At 34.6% G+C, this 9,810-nt stretch overlaps 1 pseudogene; it reads right to left on the reverse strand.

The window, feature by feature from the left end:
• Positions 1-521: 521 nt before the first annotated feature.
• On the reverse strand, positions 522-9,341 carry LOC110696887 (annotated as a pseudogene).
• Positions 9,342-9,810: the final 469 nt, after the last annotated feature.

Below are 9,810 nucleotides of genomic sequence, written 5' to 3' on the forward strand. Positions count from 1 at the left end.
AGTTCCGATGCTCCAGTCATTGCTCCTGTAGTTGTTTATATTGTCCAATTTAAAATCATGTAACGGTATTAGACAATTATTGACTCGTTCATAGTTGAACTAAGCACCGTTGTTGGTTACTTTCCCTCGTCGTCATCTAACGTGGTTAGATTTATCTAATCTACTAGATCAGAATATACTTTTAAATTTTTCACAGTGCACTAGTGTGGTACATTTTCTTTGATTTAAGGATGCATAATAGAAAAGTAGAGCAATTAATTAAATATGGAGAAAATATTAAAAAAAAATATGTTTCAAGATGAAATTGCATTTTCATGGAAATTACAATGTTAATTCCCAATTACACTTAAAATTTACTCCGTTACCACCATTAATTACAAACTACCAAATAGGTAAGAGTATAATGAGTATATACAGTGTTAAAAGGAGACATTTGAGTTTTTTCACGAGAAACATTATAATATTTGTGGAACTCTCTTAAATTGTAACATGCAATGTTTATGGAACAGAGGAAGTATTAGTATATGTCAATGTCATAAACATTGTATGGTATAAGTATTAAGTAAATGTGCAATAATTGAGTTGGCAAGTCCACAAACATACGAAACTTTTAGTCATTGCCCCTTTAATTCTGATTTCTGAACCTAAGTACAAAATCTGTTCTAACTACAAACCACATACCCAACTTACAAGCTACAACTATACCAGCTGATTCCAAAAACTGGCTCTAAGCAATAAATAATCTGCAAGAGAGTAGGATTTAGCTAGCTTGGTCTATGAACTACTCATCTCTAAACAAAGGAGAGGACGAAGATTCCTAGGCTTACACAAAAAAATTGCTCAAAAATCAGAACACTGTCTCATCTGCCCCAGCATTGCTCATCTTCTCAACGTCTTCCTGCGATAAAAGGGTTCTCTTACCACTGGCGCTAGTCTTATCATATGGTTGAGCCATCTTTCGGAGAAACTGCAGCAGACAAAAAATTCTCTTATCCACATAAGAATATGCAAGGATTGTAACAATAGTTTTGGAGATTATGCTAGTTACTCCATACAAAACATGTAAATAAACAATCAATCAAAATGGCACCTCTCTTGCTATGTGCAAAGCCATATCAGTGCTCAAATTAAGGTAGGCATCACGTAGGTGAGATAATATCCATCCAGGCAGCTTGGAGCGCTTATCATGCCGACTATATCTGCAGAAGAAACCAACAAAGAATTAATCATTTTAAGACTCAGCAAAGTTTTAATCATTTTGGCACACATCCTAGACAACATACAGCACCTACAACCATATCACAGTTGAAAACATTATATCATAATTAACAATGCACTGTTGCCAACAACTGCTTAATGGATTTTAAATCTGCAAGATTATGGAACATACTCGTTTTGATCTAAGGTGTGCTTAATTAAGCTTGCTTAACTCGTCAAAAAAAAAAAAGGGATTGCTTTGAAAGAAATAGACATTTGGAATGCTGTAATTTTGATGTCAGAGCCATTGTATTTAATATTTGGATTCCAAGCATAAAATTATGTTAACAACATTAGGACTGTATTTTCCTTTGAGCAGACCATATAGAATTTTAGGTATCTGCTGATCTTTTAACAAAACAGAACAAATCAAATTTCTAATTGCGAGTACAGTAACAAACCTTTTGTCAGCAAATATCATCATTCCGTAATCAGCCTTTGAACGAATTACTCTGCCCACACATTGAGCAGCTTGTCTCTGGTAAAGAACAATTGAATTAGTCCAATAGCTAAAAGCAATCAATACACTTATTAATAATTAAAAACAATAATTCACGAGGCAATAGCAGTACCAAAGCATCAAAAGTTAGAAATTCCCCTTCTTTTATCTGAAAAGTGTCCCGCAAATATTCCAGTCGAGCAAGTAATATCCTGCAATGTAAAGATCCAACAAGCTCAGATTATTCAGCCTCAATTGACGACTAACAATGCTACAAAGATGACATGATCCCACAACATGAAACATATAATTGGTAATTGCAACTTTGAAAACAATTCAGCTAATCAGATATTGTTTGGTTATCTCAAAGGAAAAGGGATAACCTGAGTTTAAAAAAATACAAGGAAAAGAAATAACGAAAGGTAATGTAATTGGTTTTCTTGATTGAAATAAAGTCATTCCCTCTTATAGTCTTATGCCCCCAATGCATGCAAAGTTCAACATCATGTATAATATATGAGTTTCAGCATAAAACACATGGATACCCTCATTCTTTCTCCAGTTCCCTCAATGTCTCCTCTTGTGTTCTAATGTCTCTCGTCCCACGTAAAAGCCAGAGTGTAAACAACACTGCCTTTCATCCATCACCAGGACCGTCTTACAACAGGTAGCACCAACCTTTTTATCCTCACCCCCTCTCTTCCTACTCTTCCACTTTTTTTTTTTTTTTTTTCCTGGCACCAACCCTCCATGTTCCTGCCTCTACTCCTGCTTCAAGCTTATATTTGGGAATCATCTGACCTATGATGGTTAATTTTCATACAAGTTCCAAATTTATGACTCCATGGCCATAACAACAGCTAACATTTTATATTTATTACAGATTATTTTAGAGAATTGATGGCTGCTATATGCAGTGGTGATGTAGGTTTTTTTTGAATATTAGTTGGTTCTCATGGTTTTGTGGTGAGGTAAGGGCTAGTGATGGCATGGGGGGAGGACATGAGTCAACAAGTAAAGAGATGGGGAGAACAATGGTGGAAGAAGGGACTAGCACAGGCAAAAACTAGTTGTGGTGGTGTGTCATGACTTAAGAAACTTAAAATTAAAATAATAATTACCAAAAAGATCAAATTCCCAGGGAGTTAGGTTCAAATCTTAGGGCTTTAGGGGTTTGGATGGTGGTCCTCACACTTTACAAGCCTTGCATATTTCCTGAACAAAATCACACCAGGAATGAGGGTGAAGTGATATCACAGAATTCAAACAAATGTAAAACCAAAAACTTTGGACGAAATGCCCCCTTAAAATATTACGGAGAAGTTCCCAACACGAAAGACAATAAATACGTTCCTTGGTATTCTCTCTATTACCTCTCTCCATCATCTCTTCTATTCTTCCAATCATAAAAAATTACTCCTTTTATCTGTATATGTTGATCACACTTTTATGAACTTGAAATGTAGAGAAGAAGGATGATTGTGGGAGGGGTGGGCTCTATAACACTAGGAGGGCGAAAAAAAAAAAAGATATAAGTATATGACCAAATAAGGAAATAGAACAAAGACATGAGGTTAGTACGAGGTTAAGGTTAGCAAATTTACCAAATAACCATCACCCCTCAGGCCCTCCCCATCCCCCCCTCCCCAAAAAAGAAAAAAAAAATCCATCAATTATGATCTTCAAGTATTATCTATTCTGTTAGTATGGGGTTAAGGTTAGCAATTTACCACCTTGGGGTAAAAAATAACAATCTGCTGGTATAGTTTGCGGTCTTTGTTTCATGCGTGGTGGGGTGGGGGAAGTTGGTAACACTAATCTCCAAACTCATTCGTGAGCATAAAAACCCCTGGTTTTTTCTTCTCTTTCTCTTGTTTTTTACACCTTTTTTCTATTATACCTGTTAACAAAAGATCTAAGTTAACTCTTCTACTTCTCTTGTTTTTATACACCCTTTAACTTAGGTAACAAAAGATGATTGGGGACCAATCTTGCTACCACTAGGAAGCTTATTTAAAGGACAGTAGTCATACTTATTGCTTTTCTTGGAAGCATTGTGCTGTTTGAATGAATATTAAGTCAGGTAAGGATTTCATAAACTTCTAGATGTACCCAACACATTTACTAAGAGAAAATGAAGTGCCGAAGTAAAATAGGCCACTATGAAGTATATCAATGTACCCTTTGTTCATATCTTAATGCACCAGTTCTCTATTGAAAGTAAAACTTATAATTTGGACCATAAATTCTCATCATATATAAGAGAAAACATAGGCAAGTGTGAATCAGAAACCTCTAATATGTCTTTTCCAAGAAATCAGCTTTATAGAATTTTATCAATGCTTAATTAAAGATGTTTATGGTAAAATTAGTGCATCGAAGACAGTGAAAAAGCAAATGGGTGCAACTGTTTTGAAATGGGAAAGTGGTTAGTTTGGACAGTGTGAAAGACTGAAATGTCAGAGTTGGGGTTTTACCTAGTAATTTTAGCACTGAGAAAAGGTGGAGGTTATGATTAATCAAGTGGGAAATGTCTAGGATGCATGTTGGACAGCTGAGATAGATGGGTTAATTATTGGCTGGTTTTGGTGATATGAGGTGTGATGGAGCAGAAGACTTTAACCTGAATTTTGTAGAACTGATATTATTTTTGTTGAAATAAAGGGCATTTCCCTTCACCTTATTTTGGCTGAATTGAATTTATTTTTTCTGAAATTAAATATATTTACTGAAATTTAATTATTTTTATTAAATAAAACTCATTTCACTAATCTCGATTAAATTTATTCTTTTTAATTACTAATTTTTTACTTATTAAAAATTATTTTGCTGAACTTAAATTACTTTGACTTAATATTATTTGAATAAGGTGAAGAGAATAGGGTTTAATTATTTTTGCTACACTTAAATAATTTTTACTAAACCTAAACTATATATTCCAATTAAAACTTGTAATTATTGATTCTCTATCATATTTGTCCTTTAAAAGTTGTTGATTCTATAAAACTTATTTTAATGAACTAAGTTAAATTTTGCTGAACTTAACTTAGTTTTGCTGAACTAAACTTAGTTTTTGAACAACCCATCCATCTCAGCTGTCCAACATGCAAGTAAAACTAACTACTAGTAAAAATTAAGAATGTCTGATTAAAACATATAGATAAAACTTAGAACATGTGAATACGAATAAAAACTTAGAACATATAATTAAAAATCTTAGAACACAAGATATAATATTTAGAACATGTCAGTAATAATTAAGAACATCTAATTTAACTCCTTTAAGATTTTGAACATGTGAATAAAAATTTATAACATACGAGTAAAAATTTAGAACATAGAGAGTAACCTCACAAACAAAAGTGTTATCTGGTAAAGCAGAGTCTTCCCCTAAAATATATATGGAGGGATTCTCGCAATAGCCTTCCCTAATAAAGAAAAAATATGCAATCTGGTGTTGTGGATGCAATGCAAAGGGAAAAGTTTTAAATGCAATAGGTAGTAACAAGTTGAAACACCGAAGGGAACAAAGCCACTCACTTGCTCAATGTGTACTGGAAAGGAACCCCATACATGATCACTAGTCTGCCATAATGTCGATCAAAATCTATACCTTCAGCTACCTTTCCCCTGCAATAAAAGTGAAGTATGCAATAAACATCTCAGATTTTATCATAACAAGTCAGGTCATTGTAAACTTCTCAACCTCTTGATTCTGCAACAGAACATACATTAAACAATATTTTGAAAATTTTCTAATACAATACCTTCCATAGGTTATTTATATTCAAAAGTATTCCCTACGTTCTTTTTTATTCGACTCACTTGCAATTTGTGTGGCCTCCAAAGCACGTGTTTGACCAACAATATTCTTAATTATGTTTCCTTTGCCTTTGTCAAAAAAAAAAAAAAAAAAAGTTGGAAACTATTCATTGAAAACTCTAACAAGATCACACATGATAATTTTTAACTTGTAAAAAAGTAGCCAAAGACGGACAAAGTTTTTTTTAATTTGTCCACATGAATAGTAAGTAAAGTAGAACAAATAAGAACGGAGGAAGTACAAAATTAAAGGTGGTTATGACTATCTTTCCAAATAATTTTTAACAGGCAACATTTTTTCTTCTCTGTCATATATTCTACATGTAAGCAAAAAAAACATGACAAAACAAAAACCACACGCGCACGCTCACACACAATCAGGATTCAGTAAGCCTGTGTTGATTTTCTATGCAAACTGCCAAACTGATGCACAAGTTTGACGCAAGATTTCTTAGCCAATGTGTACGAACTCGTTAATATGTGTGGTCATCCCTATCTGAACTTGCTAAACAACCTAAAAAAAAAGCCCTGATCCTCTTCCCCAGCCATGAGCAAAATTTTCAAAGTATCTGATATAAGATGCAACAAAAATAATGATCCTGCACCACTGTAATGTTGTTACAAAAATGCAAACAAACAGAAATTCCAAATAAAGCCAGAGGATAAAAATCATGAAATATATATGCCTTAACATGATGGACATTTAATATTATGATTGTTTAATAAGAAGAAAAAATTATTACGGCTAGAAAATCATCAAGCACATCTTACCTTGCAACAGAGAAAAAGACAGCACCTCTCCCACAATCACAAGCCTTGCGGTAGTTGTCTAGAGCCAATGTAGTTTCAACAACATCTTGAGTTTCAATGAATACAAGTTTATGCTGCATTATATCCTGCAATAACAAGGGTTTGAGAAAAATATAAAATACCCTCAAATACAATGTAACACAATACTGACATATTAGATATAGGCCATCCAGTATCAACAAATCAAATCAGCAGAATAACTAGATTGAGAAAGAAATCTGATTATGCGATGTATATTACAAAATTCGATGCTCAGACGTCATCTATACCTTTAGAATACCGGTTTCATTCCAAGTATTAACAATGGCATCCATGTATGAAATAACTGACAAAAAAACACACAATTCCATCAGGAACAACAGAAAACCATTTCTAGTAATAGCCTTCCATAGTTCCTTGCAACACCTGGATCACTTCTCATATCGTACTTTGTGCTAACTGGAAGTTGATCACTGAAACAAACATACAAGCTATATATGTCAATAGCAAAAAAGGCATCTACATGTTAACCAGACTTATATAATGATAACTCAAAATTATAACTGAGGGTACAAGGTCTTTAAACTTCACACAACATTCAATCAGAAACTCAAATACAAAAATAAGATGAAAATCCAAGATTAAACCTTCACCTTCCACGTGTTAGGACCATTGGACATATGCAATCCCTTGTAAAGGACATAGTAAAACTTCGACAGACTACAGGATTGAAATTCAGAAGGCGTGGGTACAGATCTATAGGGCTCAGAGTACCAGAGGTGATTACAACTGTTTGGAAGCGTTCAAATAAAGGCCTAATAGCAAGTGAAGCATCATGACAACTCAGCTGAAAATTCCATTTCAAAGCACAAACACGTATTATAATGAGCAAATAATGAGAAATTAATATAATGATACAAAAGGTAAGCAAATATATATAAAAAAGAAACACCTGACAAAAATTTGGGATGTCAAACAATAACAGAAGCAAAGAGAGGGGAAAGAAACAGTCTTTTTATTGTTTATAACAAGCTGTAAGCTATATATCATATCAGAGTATGTCAGTCTAAACCAACCTGCAGTATGGGGTCAGGGATATGAGGCATTCTCTCATCATAGGGTTCAATAATGATTGAGAGCCCCTGGCATATGTGCCCACCAGCGTTGCAAAATCACAAATAGTCTGAATACTTAAGAACTCGTCTGTATCAGTTATTTCAAGGGTCATCATCAGGGAATGTAGGCGATCATAACAAAATTTTAAGGTTTTTTGGTCAAGTCCCACTTGTTGATTTAGGGACGCTACAAAAGACACAGGCGACTCCTTTTCAAAATTCTCACTTTGCAACCGGCTTTTGATATATTGCACCAACCTACGCAAAACAGATAGAAAATGCTCAGCTCGGCGAATATTCCCTGGTACTGCTTCTTTCAGAATATCCTCAGGCAGAGCTGGGTTGGAAAGCCAAGTATCGCCAACTGTAAAAGAAAATTGTTACAGAAAATGCATAATGAATTAAACGAAACTTAAGAAACTGCCAACTCTAGACAAAAATAGCAGAAAATTCAAAACAGATGCCTATATAGCACTGACATACTTGGTAAATTTCCCCTTTGGGCCAACCCTTCAACAAGGCGATTATATTCTGCACGTAGTTTCCCAGCATCTGTGGCCTTGAACCTACCTACCACATCAGATGAGTTAATATTAACTCATAAGGAATCTTTCCTTTCCACATAATATAATTCTAACATCAAATATACACAAACTGTAAACCTAAATCAAGATGCAGAACTTTTTCACTGGACATCATCAAATGCAAACATGCAATTTAAGGAACCTACAAAGAAATTTCTACCGCTAATAGAAAACAATTTGTTTATTCAAAATATTACCAATATAACAACCACTTACCAATATAATGGTAATGGTTTTCGCAATACGTTTTCAAATTCATTTTAGGATATTAAAATTTATTAACATGCCAATTTATTCAAATTTTTGCCTGATTGTTGCCCAGATGGAAGCGTAAACCAATGTCTGGGAGTCAATTTCTAATTTGGGTACGTGAAGTGAAAATAAGAGTACCTTGCTGATATTTTCAATAACCTTTCTAGGGATATATCACAGAAAAATCAAAGAAAATGAAGCAAATATAAAAAGTACCTTTCGATCTCTTGAGACATCCTAGAAATATTTCTGGTCGCACCTTCAAGAGTTTGCCTTCTGACACTAACACTAAGAGCCTCAATGCACACGTTGTCAATGTTATGAGCCTCATCAAAAACAACCACAGACTCCCGCTGCATCTCTTTTGAAATAATCCCAGCAACTTTTGGATCAAGTAGATATTGGTAACTGTAAACCACAACATTTGCAAATTGCACCATATGGCGTGCCAGGAAATACGGGCACCATCCTTTCTGCTTGCCAAATGCTCTCAGGTCCTGTAAAGTATATACACCTGGGGGCAAAATTGCCTCTGAACCCGACTTCTCGTAATCCTCAAAAAAGGAGCAAGTAGGGATATTAGGATTTTCTACAGCTAGAGCTCTAACCCAGCTCGCTGTAAGCTTCCTACAGCCGGCATCAACAGAGTCTCTATTTTCAGCAGAGACAACAGCTGGATTAATACAAAGATTTTTGCGGGAAGAAAGCCCAAGAGCAAGAGCCGAGCTGAGGGACCCAAGTGGAAAACCTGATAGTCATGGAGTACCTTTAGCTCAGCTAGTGTTTTTCCATTTCATGAACCGTACGAGTGCAAGTAGATGAGTTTAATAGGATTTGATGGTTTTGAAAGAGCATAACTGGTAATGAGAGATAAAAGTGCAATAGTTTTCCCAGTGCCAGTGGGCATCTCCAGCAAACAGTGGCCCTTTGCATCAAGGGCTCGTTTGAGTTCAACCATGTAGGAATATTGCTCTGGATAAATGTTATCATAGGGGAAGTAGACTGTAATGTCTTCTATTTGGAACTTCATGCTACCCTATGCAACTAGTGGCGGCTCCAAGGTTAGTTCCACTTGGTTCAACTGAACCCAAATCTGATAGTTTAATCAATTTGAATCTTAAACAGTTAGGCAATAAAAGAATATAAGACAAAGATTATTTATATGACTAGTGATTGTGTTCGATGTCAGGAAAAGTTTGGAGGGATGAAGTGACAATAGTGGTTAACGGCCAAAAAAAAAACAGAGTAGGAAAAACAACACAAATTTTATTATCGTTCCACAAAAAATAATAATAGAAAATCACTTCCAACAAACAAGAAATAAGACTCCCTCTGTTGTTTTTTAAGTGACACATTTTCCTTAAACCTTTGTTTTTTTAAGTGACACACTTCCCCTTACTGGTAACATTCTACAAATTTTTTTTTTTCTCATACAGAAAAAAATGTGTTATTTGCTAACTAAAGACTTAGAGAGGGACTTAGTTTCAACAAGCTAACACGCTAAAATTAGATTTAAGATGGATGTTTTCCCTGATTCTTCATATCACTACAA

This window comes from Chenopodium quinoa, unplaced genomic scaffold (genome assembly GCF_001683475.1).
Source record: "Chenopodium quinoa cultivar QQ74 unplaced genomic scaffold, ASM168347v1, whole genome shotgun sequence".
Lineage (NCBI taxonomy): Eukaryota > Viridiplantae > Streptophyta > Magnoliopsida > Caryophyllales > Amaranthaceae > Chenopodium > Chenopodium quinoa.